General features: G+C 43.0%; 1 protein-coding gene across 4 annotated transcripts in view; it reads left to right on the top strand.

Moving 5' to 3' along the window:
* MCC (MCC regulator of WNT signaling pathway) overlaps nucleotides 1-25,903 on the top strand; it is a 486,531-nt gene that overhangs the window by 299,648 nt on the left and 160,980 nt on the right. Inside the window, exon 1 of one of the 4 annotated variants that reach the window (XM_010375823.2) lies at nucleotides 10,913-10,987. The exons of the other annotated variants lie outside the window; for them this stretch is intronic. The gene's annotated coding sequence lies outside the window, so the exon portion shown is untranslated. Of the gene's footprint in view, nucleotides 1-10,912; nucleotides 10,988-25,903 lie in introns of those variants that run through there. 4 annotated transcript variants of the gene reach the window in all.

Here is a 25,903-nt window from a genome sequence, read left to right as displayed (position 1 = left end):
GATGCTTTTCATGGCTGAAGTTGGAGCTGCTCAGTGTGTGGCCTTGCATTTGTGTTAATTCACACCACCGTGCATGACCTTGTATTTTAAGTCCAGAATATGCGGACGGGTAGGAGGAGGGAGATGAGAGAGACAGTAATACTATTGCAAAAAACATCAGTCCTGCAAATTCTGGACTTGGCTGATTGGGTCCCTCCTGTTGTGTTTTATGCATTAGGAATGAGGAGGACTTAGGAAGTGGAGAAAAACAATAAATGATGCACCCTGCAGGGAAATTCTTTAGTGCTGAAAAGGACTTAAGGATTAGCTGATTTGTCCTCTTTCGGACCAAGTAGCTTTGGGTAAGTGAATTACAGAATTCTAAGTGACAGAGGCAACAAAGGGAAGTTGTCATTCACTGTGAGTAGGTATGAAAGAGAGCACGTGTCAGGAATTAGAAACCGACCTTACTTTTTAGGTAGGCAGCTTCAGAAACAGGGAAGTAGAGCTACTGTGCCCACTACTCTCAGTACTGAAAAGAGCCCTGAGCTTGCCTTTTCTGTCTTACCTAGCATGCTTTGACGTGAGGTTGTCAAAGCCATGGGCCGCTTGTTGGTGTAACCAGTCTGCCTTCCATCATTAAGGGTCATCAAGCAGTCTTCAGGTTATGTCGTTGTTCTCTTTTATGACTAGATATTTTTATTAGAACACTGCTTACTGTGAACTGCCTGAAGGATCATGGTGATTATGAGCCTTTACTGAAAGCCGTGAACACTGTGAGACCATCATGCCTTTGCATTCCACATGGCATTTATACAACAGATTTCTTTATCTCCCCCTTCCAAGCCTGCATGGCACTTGTAACTCTTAGGGCAGTGTTCACATTCTGCTTAATATTTTAACACCTTGTGATATTTCTTATTAGCCTGCTAAACTTAGTTCCTCGAGGCCTCTGATTGCTTTAATGTTTACTCCTAGTTCTATGAGCATACGTTTTCAGTGCAAGGTTAGAGAGGTATGTAGGGGGTTCGCAGAAAGTTGCAAATACCCTAGGAAGAGGCAAATAGGAGCTGCAATGGCATTGCATGTGATAGCAGCACTTTTGCTTATCAAAATCCTGTAGATAACGGTCTGGGTTCTTCTACAATACAGGTCAAGGGCCATTTTCACGGGAAAGCAAGCCTTGCAGAATAGAATTTAAACACGTGCACAAAAAACCAAGTACACTTTGGAAAGAAGAAGGAACACTGGAACCAGAGAGAACATGCATTTGAAGTGATTAAAGTAAATGACAGGTAGAGAAGCATCAGGATGAGAATGAAAGATATTAGTAGGCAGGACGGCAGCTTAAAGAGCTGGAGCAAGGTGGGTTTTGTTTTTGTCTGTATTTCATCCTTTTAGCCATAGTTAGAGGGGGAGTGACATCTTGTGCAATTTAGAAAGCACAGGAATGCCTCCCTGTGAGCTCCTTGTGGGCAGGAACTGAGTCTTACCCAGTGTTGTGTTCTCTGTGGCTGGCACAGTGTCTTGATGTACAGTAGGTGTTGGGGAGTGAATAGAAGGAAGAGCACCTTCTCATCTCTTTGGCTTAAGAGGTTGGGAAGTGAGAGAATAAAATGGCAGGTGGTGTTGCCTAAAGTGGTAGAGAATTTTGTGTTTGAATATAGTATTGGCATTGTACAATAAATGTGGCTGTATCTAGAGGCTTGCATTTTTTGTCAAATGTGTGTGTAACAACCAAGAATGTTAACATTATAGTGAAGCTGTCTGTAACATGAGATCTTTTTTTTTTTTTTTCGGTGTGAGATGAGGCTGCATGTGGTAGTTGAATGCTTTCCAAGAATGGTATGAAGCCCTCTCTATGGCCTTTCCTGCAGTGGAGCCAGGTCATGGAGCTTTGTCTGGCGGTGGCTGTCAGCAACAAATGTCCATGTTCAAAATATCTAGGGATTCAAGATTAGTGAGAAAGAAATGTGTATCATGCTGCTTGGTGTAGAGAAAGGGGAACGGCTTTTTCTTGCCTTGATATGAGTATTAGGTAGGTGTGTATTGTCTATATATGAATTGATAAAGATTGGTTAGATGTGTAATGTATGTACCAACATAATTTTATTTACTAATTTGTTATTATTGAGAGAACTAGTGGAATGTTAGTTATCAAACAGCCGTTAGTTTTTAAATGCCAGACCTTAGTAAATTTCACTTGACTATGCTGCAAATACGTAGTCTTTCTATAATTGTCTGGGATCTTACTGCATCTTAGAGATATTCTCTCAGGGAAGCCATGTATTGTGTGTGTTTGAAAATGAGAGGTACTTTACTGCGTGTGTGTGTGTGTGTTTAGGTTCTGATTTAATAAAAATGCACTGTATTAAAAATTTGCTTTTTCTCAGGCATGTGTCACAGATAACTACAATTTTTCATGCTTCTAAAAATATTAGAGTTTTTATTTGTTTCTAATAAACATCTTCATTCAAATGCGCTAAAAACTAACCTCTAAGCCAATTTGTTTATTTTTAATTAAGGGGAGTTTTAGGATAACCTCCAGTAGTTGAGATAATGACTTGTAGGTCTCCTCCTTCAATTGTGTTCGCACATACAAAAGTACACATTTACCAAATCCTGCTCTTTAGATAAACATCAATACATAAAAAGCAGTCACTGAGCCTGTTTTCTGAACTTCAGATATACTGACAGTACCTTACATGAAAAATTAACATGGAGCAGGATTCCTTTAACTTTGTCAGCATTAGGCGACAAGAACCCTCCAAGCCAGTGGCTATGCAGAAGATGGTTTTAGAATCAAGCTGCAAGCACCATTGCACAGAGTAAGGCTGGGTCTGTCAGATTCTTTCATATCTCTGTCATCCACAGGTGGAGTGCCCAGTGCTACCTGTCTTAGTCTGTTTGGACTACTATAACAACATGCCATAAGCTGGGTGGCTTATAAACAACAGAAATTTCTCACAGTTCTGAATTTCTGGGAAGTCCAAGATCAAGGCGAGAGCAGATTCAGCATCTGGTAGGGCCCTGCTTCCTGGTTTATAGACAGCCAGCTTCTCACTGTGTCCTCACGTACTAGAAGGGACAAGGGAGCTCTCTGGGTTCTATTTTATAAGGGCACTAATCCCATTCATGAGGGTTCCATCAACTTTTGAAATCATCACATTGGGGATGAGGATTTTAACATGAATTTGGAGGAGACACAGTCGGTTGATAGCATCATGTTAACAGGCAATCCACATATCTCTAACACCGCTAATTTCACCAGTGAGAAGTCTTTTCTAACCTCCACTGAGTTAATTTACAAAGCCTTTATAGTTGAGGGAAGGTGAAGAGCTTGAAGTGGCTGTCTCTAGAATGATGATGCCTTCAATGAGCATCTTTCAAATGTCAGCAGAACATCTTTGGAGTACGTAAGTAGGGTAAGGTAGGGTTAGGGTAGATCTTAGCTCCTGGAAAATAGGTTAAAAGTGACAGAGCCATGTCCTGTTGCCTATGCAACATTCTTTCAAAGTAAATTATTGTTCATATAATTCTATCTTTACTGGATATTAACTTTCTACCTTTAGGGAGCTTCCCTGGTAGCATCAACCTTGGTTTCTCCTTCTTCCTGTATTCATTCATGTCATGTATGGCTGAGTACTGGGTTCATGTTTCCCCCAGACATCCTCTTTCCTTCCACCTCTGCGAATTCGACCTTCAGATTTCTCATCGCACCTGTGCTTGATCATTCTCAGTCCCTTTCTCAATCCCAATTGCACCGAGTCTGGGGATACACATTTATCTCATACACTAGGTGTCCCATACTGATCATGGTTTTATGTGTGTGTTGGGGGAAGATGTTGTTAGGCTTATATTCCTCATGTTCTAGACTAAAACAGAAGGTTTAAGATACAGGCTTCATACGCATTTTCTAAACTACCCCCCAGTTTAGCAGAACACCAAACTTGTATTAGCACAGAATAAATATTTAAGAGAGAGAACTGGGAAGGAAGAGAGAATAGGGGCAAATTATGGGAAGGTATATTTAGAGGCCCTCTAATTCCTGTTTAAAGTCACTTCTCTGGGAGGGGAACACTCGTGCTGTTGAGGGTTTAAAGCTTCACTCTTCCCACCCACAGCTCTGTCACCACTCTCCCTGCCCTACTTTATCCCTGTGCTAATGTCAAATGTGTACTACAAGAGCCTAATGAATGTCATAGGGTAGATCACATTGTGGCTGCAGTGAGAAGAGAAAAACAACACTCAAACATAGGTCCTTTAAGTCAGGTGGAGACCATATATCATACAAATCTTATCACTCTGATAAATGGTTTTAAGCATGGATGCCATTTTTATAAGCAAAAATGAAATAGCACTCTAGACACATCATTTATAAATTTAACAAGAGTTATTCCTCTCCCCCCTTTTTGTTTTGCTTTTGTTTGTTTGTTTGTTTTGGTCAGACTTGGTGTTTTTCTTTTTAAAGCAGTAAATAAGACGAATGCAATGGGAGCCCAACCATAAACGTGACATCCCAGGAAGTAGGAATGGCCATGGAAGGCTCCTGACCCACTGACACTAGGAGCTACAGTCTAATGTTTGAAAACAGGTATGTTCCTGTTCTGAGTTCAGTGGTGTCTTAGAGTGAGAACAAACATACCTTGCTTTTCACTTGACAACTGAATATAAAATACTTTCCCAGAAGAAATTCCTGTACTGGATCTTTACAATAAAATTATTGCAGCCATAAAAGTAGTCCCGTATCCAAAGCCTGATGGAAATCAGGATAGGTCAAAAATAAAGTGTATGCATTCTGTCATCTTTCTATTTCCTCTGTAGGCTTTATGGGCTGCGTTTGGAGGAACCCAGTGGAATTGCCATTGGCACTATCTGATGTTTTGTAATGTTGCTTAGGCAGAGCATGACTGACTGGGGAGCCATTGATATATGACAATTGGGAGCAATAACATTTTGAGAATGGAAATAATTTTTGAAGCCTTCTTCTAAGGCATTTTAATAAGTCTGTTTTTTACAACTTTAGGTAAACATGTCAACTGTTCCCTAAAATCAGATGAGTTTTTTAATGCTTGAATTAATGAATTGCTTAGAGCATCAGTCTTGGAATGTAAGAGCCTCTCAGGAGAACCCAGACCATTGATACAGAATATAATCTCACTCTATTGGACATAGAGCTTCTGTTAAGACTTTATTTGTGAGAGATGATGTTTAGAGAAGGTAATTTAAGAGATAGCCTGTACCAATTTACTTTTTGAAGTTTTAGGATCAATCTTTGGATGAAATTAGACCACTATAGGATAGCAATATACACTATGACCCTTAGCCCCTCAAAGAATGGCTTCAGGATCTAACCTTGGTGTTAGGCCTCTGAATTTTTTAGCGAATTGTAATATATTAGGAGCATAAGAAATCCACATCTACGTTTTTGTGGCCACAATGTTGGGGACATTGCCTTTGAGGAATACAGTGAGGAACTGTAATTCCTCAGGTAAGAGTATCTCTCTAAAGCATTTAAGAAACAGATATTTGGTTTTTTTCATGATACTCTTGCTAGCTGAATTTTCTGTGACTCCTCTTTGCCTCAGTTTCTAGAAAACTTAAAAACACTTAGTGTTCTATTTTGTCATCATAGCAACTGCATTGTCTCATGATTGAAAGCCTTGCTTTTTTTTTTTTTTTTTTTTTTCAGTTTCTTCACCTCGCATTTCAGATAGTAATGGAAGCCTAATCCCATCTGAAAGAACCTAGTTCTTTGAGAAAGAAAGTCACAAATACCATTACCCACAGGACCTGGTCCTACATTTTTTTATGCGAGGCAGCATCCTGAGGCAGGGAGAGCCTTCCATGAGTCCAGCTGCACACAGCTTTTGGGTGCTTTTGAAGGATGGTGGTTTTCTCCTGCAGTAGTTCAAGGCACTCTGTAGAAAGGAATCAGTCTTGTCCGTCAGGGGAACAGATAGGTGCCAACTTCCTTTTCACAAAGCGTGCCGTGTAAGGGATTGATTTGAACTAATTATCCAGCTTACAAAGTGTCATACATATCTGGTGACTGTGATATGTCACTGTGATAGGTATTGAAGATACGTATCTTCAGCAGTAGAACCCGTTTCAAAAGTACAGCCCACCTTGGGTATATCTCTGTTTTATCCAGATTGGCTCATTTGGCTACCAGGTCAGTTGAGAGGATGAATGGAGAGGAAGTTGTAATCATCGTACAAGGTGGAAAGTATGGGGTTATTATCTGTGCTACCTTTGGCAAGCAGATATTGCATATGAGTAAGCATTTAGCTGGATAATTTTCCTCCTTTAAGTGAATGGTGAAGGCAGACATGAATTGAAGTCCCCAGTAGCTCAGGCCCCACCTCTGCTGATGAGAGTAGAGTTCCCATTCAGCAGACCACTTTGACGTGGCCTCTAGGGAAAGGACTTTTCACTTTGTTACCAAAGGACATCGTGTTAAGGTTCTGTTTATAGGTGTGTTTCTCTTAAGCTGTTACCTCTAGCTAGGATCAGAGTGGACCATTGATATGCCTCATTTCACTCAGTGGGTATAACTCTGAAAAGGTGTATAATTTTTGTAAATATGCTCGTATTTTAAGTGCCCTAGGAAAACCCTTTATTCAAGGGAGCCCTGCTGAGAATCATTTTGTAAAGTGCTGGGCTCACTGTACGCATTGGATAACTACATGGATGGACAGATGAAAAGAACAAAAGAACAAAAATAAGTATTGTTTTGTAAGAACAATCATTAAAGCCATTCTCTAAGATTCAGTTCTTCCAGATACACTGCCCTGCCCCCCTGACCCCCCACCCACCACCGTGGAGGATAGGTGTCCCCAGACCTTGCTCTCATAATAGCCTTCAGGTGTCTCTGTCATTGCCTTGTATTAATGCTAATAAAAATAGCTAATACATACTGGATGTTTACCATGAACCAGACTCGGTGCTAAACATCTTTCCTCTGCCATCTCATTCACTTCTCCTGACAATCCTGTGAGGCGAGAACACTGTTTAAAGGGGCAGAATGATTTGCCCACAGGTGCATAACTAGTGAACAGTGAGGTCTGGTCTCAAATACAAATCTGTCTGATTCCAAAGTTTCTACCCCCAAATTCATGTGTTTGTAAACTTTTTGTGTGGATATGTGTCCCCTAGATGCTAGCTCTTTGGAAAAAACTGAACTCTGTTTTACATATCTTTGCCCCCTTGGTTCCAACTATAGTGCCCAGTATATAAAGGCTCTTATTTGAATTAATGGAGTAAGAAGGAGGACCAAGATAGTGTTGGGAAGAACTGGGTTCTACTCTAGTTCTGGTGCTAGATGAATCATTTCATCTCTCTGTAGTACCACAGAAATTAAGGGTAATGACCCCTGTCTTGTGTGCATCACAGAGCTGTTGTCATGATCAAATGAGAGAAAGCTTATGAAAACTGTAAGGGGCTACACAAATATTAAGAAGGATTCATAAAATAAATTATCTAATTTACTTACTTTGTAAGTACAAGATGATTCAAGACTGGGGTTCCTCAAAGTGCCTGAAAATTTTATTTTTATTTATTTATTTTTTGAGACAGTCTCGCTGTGTCGCACAGGCTGGAGTGCAGTGGTGCAATCTTAGCTCACTGCAACCTCTGCCTCCCAGGTTCAAGCGATTCTTGTACCTCAACATCCCAAGTAACTGGGATTACAGGCATGAACCACCACGCCTGGCTAATTTTTGTATTAGTAGAGATTAGTTATGTTGAGTTTTGTTATGTTGCCCAGGCTGGTCTTGAACTTCTGGCCTCAAGTGGGAGGCCTGCCTCAGCCTCCCAAAGTGCTGGGATTACAGGTGTGAGCTACTGGGCCCAGCCCAAAAAGTTTAAATATTTGGAAAATAATTTGCATGAGGAAAGGACAGATTTTTATAAAGCCAGGAGGAAAAAATTGTCAAAGATAATGTTTAAGGTTCTATGGTGTATATACACATATGAGTAAATTGGTGAACAATAGGATTCCGTTTAGGGGGAAAAACATCCCAAGGTAGTGAGTATACACTGGGTGGGGCATCCGAGGATCAGGGCACTCAGTAGAGCTTGGATGCTGTGTTTCTTGGGAAAGTGCCTCCACCTTGCCACCAGGCCTCAGTTTTCCTATCTGTAAAATAAGGTGTTTGGAGTCAATGACTGCAAGCCTCAGTGACCTGTCATTCTGAACTTCAGTCTTGGAGCAGTCCTGCAGGATTGAGTTGTCCAGTGGTGTAGCGGTCACTGCTCACTGCAGATGCCAGCACACAGTGCTTGCTGCCAACTTCAGGCGTCTCACCGTGCTCACAAAAGGGCTAGGCAGTGAAGCAACAGGAAAGGACCCATCCCTGTGGCGTGGCTTCAGGAGCCTTCTATAGAAATGCCCTGGCCCCCAAAGCTGGTCTATGCACTGCTGGCGACTGAATGTCACTGTTAGCCCCATTCGCTCTGGCTTCAGTCATCTTTCTTGGGAGAATGCTCTGTCTACTCATGCCACCCCTCATGGTGTCACTAACCGCTCATCTCTAATCTGCTGACTTGAAACTTAGTCTCCCCTTATTTAAAGCAAATGATATATTTTTCTGTAGTGTAACATAAAAATACTCTTTAAGACTTTCTTTCAACCTTGGAGCTATTCATGCTTTTAAAACATAGTCTTTGGTAAGAACATGCCCTCTGATAGCATTGTCAGTTTTGTAATATTTGTCTTCAAATGCATTGCTTAAGTTTCCTGTTGACCCTGGTAGATACACAGAGCAGGTATGACTGTCTGCGTTTTACAAATGCAGCCTAGAAGAGGAAGGGAAGCCCCGCAAGGGACATGGCAGAGCAGGGGCTCAGACTTTGCTTTCTCCATCCTGTTTTGTCCACCTTTTCTGTGATACAAGCCCACATTCCATACCTGACCACCAGGTCAGTCCCATTTAGTAAGCAAGCAGGGCAGGTAATGTTCTCATTAAAGCTGAGTAAATTAAGGCTCAAAAGTGAAGCTCCTTGCCTCTGGACCTTTACCTGTTTATTCTAGATCTCAAACCCACCTCCTCTGATTCTTAGGTCCTGCTCTTCTCACTGCGTTAGCCCTTCCTGTGAAAGCTGCAGGCTGGGTCCTCCAACATCAAGGGAACTCATTGAGAAAAATACCAGTAAGGCGGGGTGGAGGGAGAGGGAAAGGGAGGAAAAGATGGAGACTGGCATGTGAATTACCTGCTTCCTTCACCAAGAGTAGGAAGCAGTCTTTGGTGATGGAATTCTCTGTGGCTTTGGCTATAAAACCAGCCCATAGCCCCAAACTCCCTGCATTAGCCCTGTCATCTGTTGAATACGGGGCAGTTACTGCAGGGTTCCACTTTTCATTCTAGGTGTTTGGCTGTTTTCTGTATTATTCATATTTGCATTGTTCAACTGTTGGATATAAAAGTAAGACTTCAAAACTGATTCAGTTTAGTTTTCCAGACTAATCCACCTTGAATTTGAGGTCTGCTATCTGACAAATGGCAAAAGGTATTATGATCAGAAGTACTTGTAATTACCCTCCCCTGTGATCATAACTGTGGGACAGAGAACAGCTTTGGAATGGCTCTTTCCTTGCACAGTTTCTCCTGATTTCCTGCCAGCCATGCTTTTCTGCTTGGAGCATTGTCTCTGCAGCTCAGGGCCTGCTCACTCGCTCCCTGGCATTTCACCTCAGATATTCTCCGCAGCACCCTCAAATCTGCCTAACTGCGTTGAACAGAGACGAGAGAACAGAGACATGGTGAAATGAGCATCAGGTATTTTAATATTAAAAATAAATTTTATTTGGTGCATATTGTTTTAGAATTTTAATGCAATTCTGATGGAAAGAGATTGAATTTTAAGTAGCTATCCTCACAGGTTTGGAACTAAAAATCTGTATTTCCAGATCAATCAATAGAGCTTTTCTGAGGAAGGGAGCTTTGTGTGCAAAGGCCTTAATCTGCTGTGTGATGGCTTCATTACTTCACATTTAGTGCTAGAAAGAGGCTTTGTGATGATTTTAAGTATGCCCTGGCCTTCTTGTTCTTGCCCATAATGCTGATGAAATAGTTTTCGCAAACCCTCAAGACCATTCTCTAGTTACTCCCACTCATCTCCTTGACCGTATTTGTAGGCTTTATACTCATTCCCCTTATTCATCTCAGCTGCCCAGAAAGGCTGTGGATAGAGACCAGTGTGATAAAAATTGCAGGAAAAGGAAGGATGGAAAAGTAGGAGAAATTGAGCCTGTACTCAGTTTGGCATCTGGCATCTCTCCTCAGGTTTGGCTTGCTCTTAAGAATCTGAATGGGCAAAGTTAAGAACCAATCTTGGTGACTTTTTAAAAGCCTTCTTATAAATTATATCATGCTTAGTCCACATTAATCTGACAATGAGATGCCATGTTGCCTTGTCCTGGATTTATGGCAAAGAAATCTAATAGCAAACTCCAAACATCTGGTATCCAGAGCTCATCTTAACCTGTCATTTCACATGTAGCCTTTATTTGTAATATTTTGATTACTGCATGTGTGTAAGATCCAGCATTGTTTTTTCATTCTGGTGGCTTGCACGGCGCCTGGTTGAGTGGTTGAATGTGGGTTTGCTTTGTTAAAGCCACAAACTTTGGCAGCGAAATAATCACACCAAGTGATCCGGCTTATCTTGACTCTTCTGTAAATAGTATGCGCTCCGGGAGTATTCGGTGGCCCCCTGGGCAGGTCAGCAAAGTGGTTGTGAGACAGAGTAATCTGGTCTGGGCCGTGCTGAAAGCTCTTATTGATATGGGATTAGTCTCGGTGGAGACAACGTGCTGTCACATGGGCATCAGTGCGATTGAGAGGAGTGAGATCCGAGGCTGGTGGGGGAGGGACAGCGCTGAGTCACTGAGTTCATTAAAAGGCTACTGAACAGGCGTGCGGCAGGCAAGACCAACCCTGGACTGTGCCTCCAGCACACCCATCCCCACACCTCTTGGGCAAGGAGGACCAGAGCGCGTGACGAGGTAGGAGCACAAGCCAGGGAACTGGCCCAGCTCACAGTGCCTGTCTACCTCTTGCAGGTTCAGGCCCCTGGGTAGATTCTCGGTGGGGTAAGAGGGAGCCCTGGCTGCAATGAGGGAACCCTTGTATTCCCCAAGTCCAGCCCCCGGTCCTGAGTATTGACTTCTCTCTACAAATGGGAAGGGGAGTAGTCACCAAAAGACTTCCTGGCTTGCTGGCTCAGAAGTTCTGAAAGGAAAAATTGTGTGCGTTTTACTGGTAGCCAGCAGTCAAATATTATTTTGCCAGATTGGGTGCAATTTAAAGTCACATCTAAACTTGGCAATGAGCAGGCATTGTTGATGAAAAACAAGGTTGAGAATATGTCAAGTCCCTGTTGTAACACGGACACCGTGTAGTTCAAAAGTCTGAAGTTTCTATACTCCTAGAAAAAGTGTTTTTTTGTTGTTTGTTTTTTTTTAAAGGGCAAACTTTCATCTGCTTTGGGGCTGAGGGGAAAGTAGAAGGTATATGGGGGCTGGGAAATGGGAACAGAAGTCATAAAGTCTAATAAACTGTCTCACCTCTGTAAGCAGAGGCTAATTATGTGTTGTTTGACTTAAGTTTTTCCCCAGTCTTAGACATCTAACATACCTTGTGTGTATAAGCGTGTGTGTTTTTGCATCCCCTGCAAATACACTGTCGGCATATCTGACTGACTGCTAATAAATGAACATGTCCAAAAGAATGACAGTGATGAGCCTGTAGGCTAACAATGTATTGTCAAAACAGATTGGCAGCTGGCAGTAACTGGAGAAAACCTTTCAAAGTAAACCCAGTGTCGGAGCTACCCCAGTGTAGGTTATCAGTCCTGGAGAACAGATTTTGGCAAATCTAGATGAAGAGTGGCTGCTTGGCCTAAACAAGTTTTTTAAGGGACTAGTAAACAGTCATTTCCCACAGAAGCTCCGTGTGCACTCCAGCAGAACCCCGGGATTGCTTTATTTGTTTTGAGATTCTTCCCCTATCCTTCCTTTTGTTTTTTCCCTTTTGCAAAAGTGAACATTGAATCAGTTAATCACAATTTATTCAGAAGTGTCTAAGGCAAGAAAGGCAGACAGCAGATTTTGGTGGCTTCGGTTAACAGGGGGACATTAGTAATGGAGGCTGGGGTTGAGCAGGTTCAGGGGAGGAGGAAAGCCTGTGTGGTAAAGGAAAGCTTGCTGTTGACTGGGTTGTGCTGGCAGCCAGTAAAAACTAGGAGGGAAAGAGGAGCGATGAAAACGGGGTTGTGGGGTCGTTCCTTGCTGCTGTTACCTCTTTATTGGCTGGAGTGAGTGTAGCCTGCCTGACAGCCTGTTACTTGGCCGGACAGGAAACCACTTCATTCCTGGCTCCCCTGTTCTCAATTAGCTTAAGTGTAAAAACTTGCTTGATTTTAATCTATCCCTCTAGCAGAATAAGACTTTTCCCCTTTAAGGAGAAAGGAATGTTGTCTTGGGCATTAATGAACCTTTACTAAGCCAACCTTCCTGCATACCTTCACTCTTATAGTCACATGACAAGAGTGTGCCTCTGTACTCTCCTCCACCTCTCCTGCCTGGGTTTATGCGATGCAGCATAGCCTGGTGCACAGAGCACAGGCTTTGGAGTTGGAGTTGGCCACCTTGGGCTCAAGTTCTAGCTTCACAGTTCCCCTGTGACCTTGAGCAGGTTACTTAATGCCCTGCCTCTGTAAAGTGAGGATAGTAATTCTCCCTTGTGGGGTTGCTGTGAGGTTGGAATGGAATAAAGTGCTTAATACATAGGGCCCCCTACACAGTAAGTTTTCAATATTTGATGCCATCATTAGTTGTTGTTTTGGCCTCTCATGACCCAAGAAATAGTGGGAGGTGAAAATTAAAGAGACTGACTGTCATCAGGCTTCCTGTGTGCTAGAGAGCTTATTTTACTTTATCATTTCAACAACTTTGAGATATAATTCACATATCATACAATTCACCTTCTTCAAATGTACAATCCAGTGGTTTTTAGTGTGTTCAGAGTTGTGTGTCCATCACCACAACATTTTCGCTGCCTAAAAAAGAAACCCCATAACCATAATTAGTCATTCTCCACTTCTCTCCCACTAGCTACCTATCCTCTCCCCTAGCCCAAGCAGTCACCTATCTACTCTCTCTTTGTTTGCCTATTTCGGCTTAAAATAAAATATTCTGGGTCTGAAAACTGGTTTAGGAAAAAAAAAAAACCCCTTTTGAATTGTAATTATATCTCCTTTGACCAGTATCTCCCCATATGTGAGAATTTATTTAGGAAAGAAGCCCGTGACAGTGGAGTGGACCCCTAGCCCACCACAGCTCCCTGACTCCAAGAAGTCTGAAGTCCTAATTCCACAATATCAACATGTGCCACCATTTCTTGCTCAGAGTTCCACGTATACATCTTACATTTCCAGAACCAGGTTTTAAGCTCCATGAGGGCAGACACTGCATCTTTTATTTTCAATGTTACATGTAGGATGGCACCCTTAATCGTTCCAAAGACCATCAGTGCAGGTTCCAGATCACAGGGCCCAAACTCAACCAGAACCCGCAGATGTGCTTCTGTTTGCTCGCAGAGAGTATTTTTTTTTTTTTTTTTTCTTTTGAGATGGAGTCTTGTTCTGTAGCCCAAGCTGGAGTGATCTTGGCTCACTGCAGCCTCCGCCTCCTAGGTTCAAGTGATTATCCTGCCTCAGCTTCCTGAGTAGCTGGGGTTACAGCGTGTGTGCCACCACCCTTGGCTAATCTTTTGTATTTTTAATAGAGACGGGGTTTCACGGTATTAGCCAGGATGGTCTCGATCTTCTGACCTCATTATCTAGTCACCTTGGCCTCCCAAAGTGCTGGGATTACAGATGTGAGCCACCTCACCCAACCAAGTATTTTTTTTCAATTAACATTGGTAAGTAGCCCTTATACATGGAAAATATTTCACTTAAAAATCCCGATTTCTGGATTTTCTTAAAAAAATCATAGTATCTAGCAACATGGGGCCCATATTTGCACCTGGCAACAAATGCTGGAGTTGAGAAGCAGATGCCTGGTGGTAAATGAGACATGCCCTCTCCAGGTTGCTATGGGCCCCACTGCGCTCTCCTGCTCACCTCACCCACTTCTATTAGGGCTCACCTGCTAACCTGGGCACTGGCCTGTGACCCAGGTCATGAGAGCCTGATGCCAGGAAGGAGGGTCATTCATCCATCCACCACTGCTTCTAAAACCCAGGACTAGTTGTTGGGACAAGTAAGGCAGATGGGAATGAAGATATTTCCCATTACTTACGGTAGCTCACCCATAGGTATATCACCAATAGAAGTGACTCCCAGCATGACTCCAATGAAAGACACTACGTACCAACTGAGGTACAAGTAAATAATCGAAAAGAGTGAAGTCTGCTGCTGCCTAAGCTGCCTATGGGGCTTCATACATGAGGTCGTTTGGCGCTAGCTCTTTAAAGATGATAGGATTTCAGTAGTTGGAAGAGAAAATGTCCTTCTCCCTGAGGGGGTGACAGATGCAAAAGAAGCCAGCTGTGACTTGACCACCATGACCCACATGTAGAAGAGTAGAGGAAGCTGAGAGAGAGGAGGCACCAGATCAGAGACCCTGAAAGCCAGATGGTGGTATTTGGAACACAGGCAGAAGGGCACTGCCACCAAAGATTTTTGAGAAGGGGAATATTGTGGTCAAAGGAGTTTGAGAAGTGAAAATATCTTCAACTGTTAGCAAACATCCCAGAGCCAGAGATGGCTTATTGACCTGTTTGCTAGGATGTCCTCTGCACCCCCCATCTGGCTTTTTCTTACAGCCCATTTCTTCTAAGGGTGCTTAAGATTGCCTTTCTTTCTTAGGCCCATAGCTGTGTCAGTCTGCAGAGTCCTGGTGATCTCAGGAGGCTCAGAGCCCACAGATGGGTGATACATTTCACATGCAATTGGAAGTGCATGAGAGGGGAGTGGTGACACTGAGAAAGTTTAACCTGCCTGTCTTACGAAGAGATGGGAAACATGTTTGAGGCTGCTGTAAATTACACCAGGCCTAAGCAGACAGTGTTTGTGTCTGGTTGAGACCAGATTGTAGGTCTAATTCTATTAGTGAATCTCAGTGTGTCCTGGTTGTTATAATTTGCTTTCTGCCTGTATGTGCTGGCAGAGGTTCTACATTCCTGGTGCTGGGTGCTGGTAAGGAACACTGCTCACCCCTTCCGAGCACACTGTTGAGAATGCTGCTGCTGCAGCATGGATATTGATCAACACCCTCACGAGATCCATTGCTGTCTTCATACCAAGTGTGATCTGTGTGTGGTCTTGGAGCTGTCTTCCTTTGCTGTTCCCTTCAAAAAACGCTTTGGTATATTTAGTCCACATTGTGCACTGGGAAAGCCTAGGGCACAATCACTGTCTGAAATGGGTGTGGATGCTTCTGGGGCAACCTGGTTCTATTCAGAGTTAAACATCACTGCTCCCAACAGTGCAACCACCAGCCCGGCTGTGATGATGTCACTGACAACAGAAGTGAGGCCTGCTGAAGGGCCATGTTCTCTTGTTGATTTTATGGCTATTTTGGCCTTGGTTTATTGTGTTTGCTTTGTACACTACATCTAGATTCATTTTCACAATGAGTCCTTGAGGAATGACCGTAGATGAAGGAATTCAAGATTGCCAAAAATCTTCCTACAGAGCAGCGTTCATCACTCAGCATAGGGCATCAGGAGGCCTCCTCTATTCCCCTTCCCCTTCCCCTTCCTTCTTTTTTGAGGCAGGGTCTTCCTTTGTCACCCAGGATGAAGTGCAGTGGTGTAATCTTGGTTTACTGTAGCCTCCAACTCTTGGGCTCAAGTGATCCTCTTGCATCAGCTTTCCGAATAGCTGGGACTACAGACATGTGTGCTCGGTTAGTTTTTATTTTTTTGTAGAGACAGATTCTTACTTTGTTGCCCAGGCTGGTATCGAACTCATGACTTAAGGTAGTCCTTCTGCCTGGGCCTCCTAAATTATCGGTATTCAGTGTGTGAGCCCCCACACAGACCAGAAGACCTTTTGAGTAGTGTCAAGTTGTTGTTTTTCTTTCATCTGTGGGGCAGTGTTGGACTTGAACTGATTCAACAGAAGTTTCTGAAGAGTGTTTTGCATGTACTAAGTATTGTACAAACCCCGGATAAGTTAGGTTATCACCATGCACACCTGCTGGATGCCTGGATTTCTTTATGACGTATCCAAGACAGATTCAGTAATTTGTCAGGTATGACCATTTTTTGTTTTCTGCCAACCACGGAGCTAGAAGATGATGTTTATGTCACTTTATGAGCTTAGATCTATAGGAGTCCTCTGGAGCCTGTGTAATTTTTCCCAAGTGCTGTTTCTTCAGTTTGTGCAGCTACCACCATGTGAATAGTGGTACCTGTAAACATGAGGTAGAAATGGCAGGTAGATGATCCCCAGGTGCGGTGCTGGAAAAAAACAGGAGTAGGTCACAAAACACACTTCCATAGAAAAATAACAACTATTGCCCATATTGTGCTTCGGTTAATCATTCTTTAGAATAAAAAAACAAATGAGAGGAGGAATTCCTAGGTGTATATGTAGCATTCACTAAAGTAAATCCCAGCTGGACTGTAGACTTAGGTGTACAAATTGACCCCAGTAAACAAATGGAAGTGCATGTGTGTGAATGAATAGCATAAACTCCGGAAGAGTGGATCCCAGGCTATGAAGCGGTTTCCTAGGTGAAACAGAATTGGAGGTGGGGAACAAATTTTATTCCTATTTTATGTATTTCTCTATCATTTAAATTTGTAACAATTAGTAAAGTACATATACCCACACCCGCGCATACACAAACACTATCCTGACAAGATATGGAGGGAATTTCTAGGCTTAAAATTAGTGGAAGAAATGAAAAAAGGGTAGATAATAGGATTTGACATTAAACATATTACTTTTATGGAAAGAATGTAGAGAAACAGAAAATATTTCCAACAACTCCATGTTACCATTCTCAAATAGCCTAATATAGTAAGAACATCTGGTAGGTTGAATGCCTGCCCACCCCCACCCCAAGAAGTCCATGTCCTAATCCCCAGAATTTGTGAATATTTTACCTTACATGGTAAAAGGGACTTTGCATATGTGATTAAGAATCTTGAGATGAGGCTGTTATCCTGTATTATCGAGGTAGGCACAGTGTAATCAAAAGGGTCTTCATAAGAGGGAGGGAGGAAAATGAGAGTCAGAAGAAAGAGATGTCATAATGGAAGCAAAGAGTCAGAGCCTGAGAGAGACTTGAAGATTCTGTACTGCTGGCCTTGAAGATGAAGAAGGCGCCACGAGCCAAAGAATGCCGGCAGCTACCAGAAGCTAGAAGAGGAAGAGCTAAGGAAATAAATTCTACCCCAGAGCCTTCCCGGGAAGCCTGGCCCTGACAACACCTTGATTTAAGCCTAACAGAAAGGTTTCAGACTTCTGACCTTCAGAGCTGTAGATAATAAACATGTGTTGGTTTAAGCCACTAAGTGCATGTATTTGTCACAGCAGCCATAGAAAACCCAGGGCCTAATGGAAAACCTTTCATACTGACATCTAGTGCTTAGTAGGTTCTTCCTGCTTTGAACTGTGTTGTATGCTTTGCATATGCCGTCTCTTAGTTGATAAACCTTTGGAGAAGGAGGTATAACCGCTTAGCAGGTTCTTCCTTGTTTGGACTGTGTTGTGTGCTTTGCATGTATGTCATCTCTTAGTCCTTACAAACTTATGGGGAAGGAGATGTAACTCCCATTTTAATAATAAGCCAACTGTGAAACCTGTTAAATTGCACATCACACTGTTAGTTTCAGAGCTAGGATTCTTTCTGGCACACACGATCCAAAGCCCATGCATGTGTGTCTTTAATCCACATAATAAATACACATGAAGACATATGCTAATTGTAAATAGGTGGGGGGTATAGGTGCTATTTTCTGCTAATGCTTTTTCATAACTCACAAATTTCCCACAGAGAATATGTAATCCCATGTTGAGGAGAAGAGGAAAAATTTCTTAGTGAAAGAACGGTACCTTGTGTTTCACAATTTATCAACATTGACAACAAGGTTGTCCAGAGAATGTTCTTATCTGAAGGGAAAACCTTCTAGACTGCACATCTCAAAGGTGTTTTCAAAGGGTGACCTTGATCTAATAGCTTGGCCTTACCAAAATGTCTCAGGTATTTATTGTCTTTGGTACTCTCAGGTGTGGGTGCTTCCTTAGGTCCTGGTGGGTGGGTGCCATGGTGAAGGCAGGGGCATGTGGCACTGGCCCCAGCACACTGGAATGAGATCTAAGCTCAAAAAGTGACGTAAACATCATCTTCTCATTCTGTGGTTTGGGGAAAGCAAAAAATGACCATATTTGACAAATGACTGAATCTTTCCTGCATACATTATAAAAAAATCCAGGCATCCAGTAGGTAGGTGTGCATGGTGGTAACCTAACTTATCCAGGGCTTGTACAATACTTGGTACGTGCAAACACTCTTGAGAAACTTCTGTTGAATCAGTTAAAGTCCAACATTGCCCCACAGAAGAGAGAAAAACAACAACTTGACACTATACCTAAATCAAGGTGTTATAGCCTTTGGCCTTCACGGGGAACGGTGGCCCACCAGGGAGCTGCTCTTTCTCATTGCTATTCTATAATCAACTGCATCACTTTAACTGTCCTAGAAAAAAGAAACTGTTGCATCCTCCTCTCTTAAAAATGAAGTCGCCCATCCTCAGCCCCATGACCTTGCTTTCTTCTGTTCTCTGATGTACAGAGATGTGGTGAGGAAACCTCTGCCTGCATCACTGTGAGGTCAGGGAGCCCCATGGTTATCATCTTCAGTTCCCTTGCGCTCCTGTTTCTCCCTTTTGCTCAGCTGAGGGCTACAACGTGTCTAAAGGAACATGGCCCAGCAGGAAGGCTTCTAGGTGCCCTCTGGATTCGGTAGGGTCATGCCTAGGATGGGCCTCCAGGGCCAGTTTCCCCACAATGGCCAGCAATGTTCCTGGTTGGGCTGTGGCCAGAAGGAGAGATATTAAAAAGTCAGGGAACCTTCTCTTATTCCTGTGAAGAAAAGGAAGAAGATAATGGCAGAAGCAAAGCCCAGGCTCACAAACCCAAGAAGAAGAATAAGAGTCAGAAAAATGTGGAGCACTGGTGCGGAGGCAGGTGGGGGAGACCAGCCTTTCCCACTTCTAACATTGGATGGGAAGAGATCAGGAGCAAAGGCAGGTAAGCAGACTCCTACCTTCTGCTCGGTAATGCTTGAGAACTTGAATGTAATGGAGAATGCTAAAAGGAGGTGATTATCATTTTTGGATGTGAGACTTCTGTTCATTTTAAGTCATCTGTATAATCTGGAGAGGATGGGCCCTTCTGGCTTGCTACTGAGATCCAGCTATCAGGGTCATGCCTGCTTCGTGCCAGGCACCATGCTCTGCCCTCCACTCCATCTTCCTTGCCTTTAGAGTACTTGCTCTTGGTCTTGCAGATGGTCATGCCCGTGGCGATGGGGCTGTGTTCAAGAGATGGTAAACTCGAGAGACATTTATTTTTCTCTGCCTCTCAGATTTAGACAATCCTTTGTTCCCCATACCCAGTAAGGAAATCCACTCAAAGGATGTTTCATACACTTCCTGTTGCCCCTGCCCTGGGTTTTCCTGGCACCGCCTTTTTGCAGCTCGAGATGCTGAGATTCTGAAACCATTCAGATATCTCTGTATTGTTGTGCTAGCTCCTGCTCTTCACCCCACCCCACTCTAAGTTTTGTAGTTGTTTTGTCTGTTTGGTTTTTTCAGCAGAAGGGAGACTAATACTGAATAGCTCTACATTCTTTAGCTGTGATTCAGGAACTAGTTTTCTCCCTTAGAGTTAGGGCTTTTCTTTGTTTTAATCTGGAGACTTTCTCCTTGGTGTTCTAAGCTCCTCCTTTGGTGTGCATCATTTAAAGCTTCTTAACACTGGAGAATCCTTATAGCCCCTCCTTCCGTGTGTGATTTTGCCTTTGCTATGTAGGCCAAAGAGCCTGGATCTAGAGAAGCACGATTGCCTGCCACCCCTGTTTGTTGTTATCATCCTTCCCCTTAGACCTTTTAGTTCCTTGGGGAAATAGATCAAGTGGCTTGTTAGAGCCTTACCAACTTAGAGCAGCCTGTGAACACAAGCAAAAGACAGCTAATTGTCTCACATCTTATCACCTGACCTATTAGCTATGGACTTAGTTCACTTTACAACTGCAGTTTGGCCAAGACTGTTAGAGTAGCTGCCCAGGCAGGAAATAAGGGGACCTTAGAGACACCTTAACACCTGATCAGATGCTAACAGAAGACCGTAGGTTGAGGGGTGATGGGCTGCAGGTGGCTAGGCTGAGACTGAGGCTGGGTACTTCAGGCAGACACAGGCCCGAGTGGTCCATTAGCCAGTGGGATCTCAGTGGACTAATGAGGCTGTCTGGATAACCCGCATCCAAGAGCCAAGCCTGGATCTTCTCCTGCAGGAATGTTATATAGCTTCACTGGTTAATGGTGGTTACTGGGCTTTTTATGGGTGGCTGCTTAATTAAGATTGTGGCTAATTAAAAGTGAGTGACTTGCCTATTTGTTTAAATTTGGTAGTACCCATCCATGTCCTTAAATTTAACCTACTTCCTTTTTCAAAGGTTAAACAGTGATTCCACTAGACTCTGAGCACTTGGAGCCAGCCTCCTGTTTGCTCAAGTGATTGACTTCTATTTTTATTTTGATCAGCTCAGTTGATTCACTTTTATTTATTCTCTATTGTGTGACTATAAAGGGGTAAGACAGTGCAGCCTAGTGATAGACTGTGAGGCTTAGAGTCACCTGAGTCCAACACTGCTTTTAAGCAAGTCATAGTGAACCTGGATGGCCTATCCAGTTAAATTCTCAGACTCAGTTTCGCTACCTGTAAAATGGGCTTACACTTAAAGGGCAGACTTTTACAGACCACCATGATCAATCTCTGCTTTGATCATCTGATCCTTCAAGCAGCATTTCTTCTGTTTAAATGTAAAATTGGGCTAACACTTCAAAGGTGCTTTCTTCTGACCTACGAAACCAGGGAGATGGTCTCTAGTAAGTCCTTCCCCCAGCGCCATAACTGAGAGTCTCAGCATTTAAGGGGCAGCTGACTGTCGAGTGGTGATATAAGATGCCAGCCTCTTCCAAAGAGGACATGTAGGCCAAGGTGAGGGCAGCAGCTGTCACTGGGCTCAGTGCAGACATTGGATTATTTTTTGAACACGGGCTTGAAGCAAGTCTGAGGTAGTCTGGGTTCTGTTCAGGTGTTCCTTTTCACAGGGCTCAGTAGACAGCCTGACTCCTCCGAGGTGAAGCTGTCTCCGGGCTTTGCATTCAGAAAGTTTGTTGCACCAAGTTCCACTGTGTCTCGCAGAGTAACAAGGGCCCCCCTTCTCACATTTACTTTCTCTTGCTTAGTATCCATTTCTTATTTATGTTAGCTAATACTGGCCTCCCAATACTGTTTGCTTTGTTTTTATAGTTAGATAAGCTTAGAGTTTATCTAAGTAAAGAACTATGGGGTCAGGTAGACATCTCAATCCCTGGCTCTCTCAATGACCAGCTATGTGGCCCTGGGCACATTATTCTGCCTCTGAGACTCAGTTACTTCACACTTGTAAGATAAGAAGAATCAACAGCATCTACTTTAAAGGCCTACGTCATGATTAAACGGGATGATGTGTGCACACTACATCACACGTGACATTCAGGTTAGATGTGGGCTGGTTTCTTTATACCATACCCCTCTGAAAAGCGTGTGTGCCTTCAACCTTGATTTTCTCTCCCCCTCTCTGCTTTTGTGCTTCGAATACATCTTTACTTAATAAATATGAAAACATAAAGCCTTCAGCCTCTTGATCCAATTTGCTTATTAAATAATATGAACTTTGCAGCCACACCCCTGCAGTCGCTGTGGCTGTCCTTGGAAGCAGAATAAATTCTAACTGGGAGTTGTTCTATGGCAGAACATGTGACTCTGTGTTTCTTATTTACCTGTTTCGTGGGGCTAGAATAATTAGAGTCTTTCTTTGCCTCCTTTTGGTAAACAATGAGAAGAATTTAGTTTGGCAGCTGGCTCTTATCTTTTTGTGAAGCTTGACAATATCCAATTATGGTTGTGATGAATTTGTAATAGAAAACGGGGCATCCAGAGACAACCACAAGGCCTGCATGTAATGTGGACAAGCTGGCATTGATACAGGCTGTATTCGTTATTTCAGTTCCATCTGAGGTCCTTGCTTCCTCGGCTGTAAATAATACATGACCCCTTTTACATTCCCTTTTCAAAAACCCTGGGAGTGAGAGAGGCTCATTTATGGCTTGGTTTACTTCTGCTTTCCCCTTTCTAGGATGATAATGGGATCATGCTTGAGCAGGGCCACACACCAGATTTGTTGATGCCCCTGTTGTTAAGTCTTTGCCCCTCCATTTGTTCTGAGCATGCACTAGGAACTGTAAGGGGCCTGGTTTGTAACGTGGGTTCTGTCTAAAGTATGGCTCACATTTGTGATGTGAGAGAGTCTTTGTTGTCCTGTTTTGGTCACAGGTGCATGTGTTTGCTTTTGATGGTACGTTTTATTACAGCTTTCTTTTCTAGAGAGTTTGGGAGCCCCAGAACATGGAAGACCCTTGGCTAAGCCCTGAAATATCCTGAGTTCCTCTGATCCTCACAACAACCCAGTGAGTGACAGTGCTTTTATCCTTATCTTGTTAAAAAGAAACAGAAGAGGACAGGTGCCGTGGCTCATGCCTGTAATCCCAGCACTTTGGGAGGCCGAGGCAGGCAGATTGCTTGAGACCAAGAATTCAAAACGAGTCTGGCTAACATGGCAAAACCCCATCTCTATGAAAAATGCAAAAATGAGCTAGGGATGGTGGCGCATGTCTGTAATCCCAACTGCTCAGGGGCACAAAAATTGCTTGAACCTATGAGGTGAAGATTGAAAACAACTGCCAGTAGTGATGGTGCAGATGAGAAGTGGAGGAGAAACTATAGGAGGTAAAAGTTGAGATGAGTTTGGAATGGTTGGTTGGGGCAGATGTTGAGAAGCCTTAAAGTATCCTGTATCTTATAGGCCAGCACTTCATGAAAACTTTCCTATATAGGGTTTCTGCCAAATAATTCTTGTTGTGGGGGCTGTCCTGTGTATTGTAGGATGTTTAGCAGTATCCCTGGGCTCTACCCAGTAGATGCTAGTAGCTCCTCCTACCCTCCTCCCGTTGTGAAAACCAGAAATGTCTCCAGACATTGTTCCCAAATGTCCTTTGGGAACAAACTTGCATGTGGTTGAGAACCACTGCTCTGCAATAAATCAAGATGGGAAACTTCTGCCCCTCAGGAAGAAAAGTGCCCATGGTGACCCTTGAAAAGGTACATAGGCTTGAAGCTTTTTCAACATCCCAGGGCTAATAGGTAGATGTTTTCTCTACCATATGTGTTTTGCTTTATTCTCTAATATGTGTGTTGGTCTTAAACATAAAAATATTTTAAGTTGCATTGACATCAAGTGTTGCTCTAGGGCAGGCTTTACACACTCAAGTGCCAGGCAGGGCAGGTTAAATAGATGAAGTAGAATAGGAGGTTTGATTTGTTTTTGTTGAAAAATAAGTGATGTTAATTTTGGAGGGTAGTAGCCAAACAGGGAGGCTGCCCCCATTTCTAGTCCATTGTCTCCATGGCTGCTGCAAGCCTTGGGAAATTCAGAAACACATATTTATATCAAAGCCATTCGTGTTTAAAACATGCCCAAATGAGGGGGTGGAAGGGTGACTGTGCAAATCAAACAAAATGTGTCTATAGCCCCCAGAGCTGCATTTACTGTGTCTTCAAGTTCCTAGTGGCACGTCCCCTGCCACCCACAGTCGGGATTTCCCTGTGTGAGAAGCAGGGCTGAAAGACTGAGCTACGGATACTGTGTAGGTGTGGTCAGATCACCTGTAGTAGTTGCAAGGATCCATTGCAGCACAGATGTGTTAATACTTTGGAAATCCCAGAGACCTCTGTCCTGCCTCGGCAGCAGCTCTCAATCCCACAAACTAGGTTTATGCGTTGTTGCCCCCCAATGCCACTGTCATTGCACTTAAAAAATCGTACAGTCCTTGTTTTCGGATCTCCTTAGGGTCTTGGTGGTTCTTATCTGAATATACACTTAATTGCTCTTCCTTCTCAAATTAAGGAATCAAGAATTGAACTTACTGGCCAACACAGTGTAAGGAGGGGTGACCTCCTCCTTCGTTTCCTTATATGGCTTCTGTTACTATATCCTAAGACTGCAGAGTGTCATGCTACAGCACGCTTCATTCACAATGAACTTAGTGTGAACTAGAATTCCTAAATCTCTTTAATATGTTCTGCTACTACACTGTATTTCTTTCCTACACTTGTAATTATTTTTCACATGCCTGGGGATGGCAGTGACTCAAGAGTGATTGAAGTTTGTAAAGCTGTTAGTTCCTCTCAGTGCTCCTAGACTGCTGAGTTTTAAAATATTGTCACTTTTGAGAATAGCAATTCTCTTTCTTACCTTTTTGTCAACTGTCAGTCTTGCTGATATCTGTGTAGCTTTCTCTAGCCTTTTAATCTGCTACTTCTAATCTCCTATGGGTTGGGACATCATGTGTCCAGGAATTTTAGAATCATGTAACCAGGATTTTAAGAATTTCAAACAAGATAGTTGGTCTCAGCCTGTGGACCCTTGCTAGGAAGTCAAGTGTTTATGCCTCCTTTGCTGGTCAGAACAATTTGTGGGGTGTGTGTGTGTGTGTGTGTGTGTGTGTGTGTGTGTTTGCAGTTTTCAGGTCCATAGAGTTGTTTCCTCTAGGGCTTGTGTCTTGTTAAGATTTGACTGCAAAAAGTAAGTCGACTCCCATTTACAACTCTCCTTCCTCACCCTCTCAACCCCCCTGATTACTAGAGAGTTGGGACCTTATCTTAGAGACGGCTTAGAGAGTCAGGATCCAAAGTCGGATGAATTCAATCCCTTATGCCCACTATCTCTTCATGAAATTGATGTTTCAACCATCGTACACAGGCTGTCTCCACGTGGAATGGCCTAACATGGTGTGGTTGCGCACCTTCGGTCTTTCCCCAGCTTCCCTGGTGCCTTTGCAGCCTTTTCTCTCTTGTCCCTTTCGGTTAAAAGGTGGAGGAGATAAGATTTGGGTTTGTAGACAAATGGAAAGTTACTCTCAGGGTAACGTTTTCTTTCTTTCTCTCACTGTACAGTGTGTGTCGTGAGTACTTTATACAAAGTTAAGGTGGTCTGCCCATCTATTTCAGTTGGTAATTCTAGAATTGGAGATGCGAAGTTGAAGCTGTTAGCCTTCTAGCAAACCTCCATCAGTGGGCTCTAAGGATTTTACCCGGAAGTTCTATGTTCTACAGTTTCAGACTTAACCACTTTACTTATACCTGTCCATCTCTTCTTTTGATATTTTTAATAAAAATAATCCTTATTGACCTCTGTTCCTATAGGGTTATAGAAACCAAACTGCTGTAAGCTGGGCGTGGTGGCACAAACCTATAATCCTAGCACTTTGAGAGACTGAGGCAGGAGGATTGCTTGAGCTCAGGCGACTGCAGTGAGCCACGATCGCAGCACTGAGCTCAAGAACAAGACCCTGTCTCCAAAAAAAAGAAAAAAAAAAAACCAAAAAAATACCTAAACTGCTATGGAGGAAAACTGCTATTTCACAGATCAGCAAAGTAAAGTTTTACAAGTTGGTCTGATTTTTCTTCCAACATCTTTCTAGCCCATCCAAACCAGAAAAAATAAGTTATGCTTAGCAGTTATGGAAAACCTGTTGAGTTGCAGGGAGCTTGGGGGGTGAAGAATTAGATGCTG

This window comes from Rhinopithecus roxellana, chromosome 3, assembly GCF_007565055.1.
Source record: "Rhinopithecus roxellana isolate Shanxi Qingling chromosome 3, ASM756505v1, whole genome shotgun sequence".
NCBI lineage: Eukaryota > Metazoa > Chordata > Mammalia > Primates > Cercopithecidae > Rhinopithecus > Rhinopithecus roxellana.
Note: the sequence above shows the minus strand (reverse complement) of the source record. Positions and strands in the feature narration are given on the sequence as shown.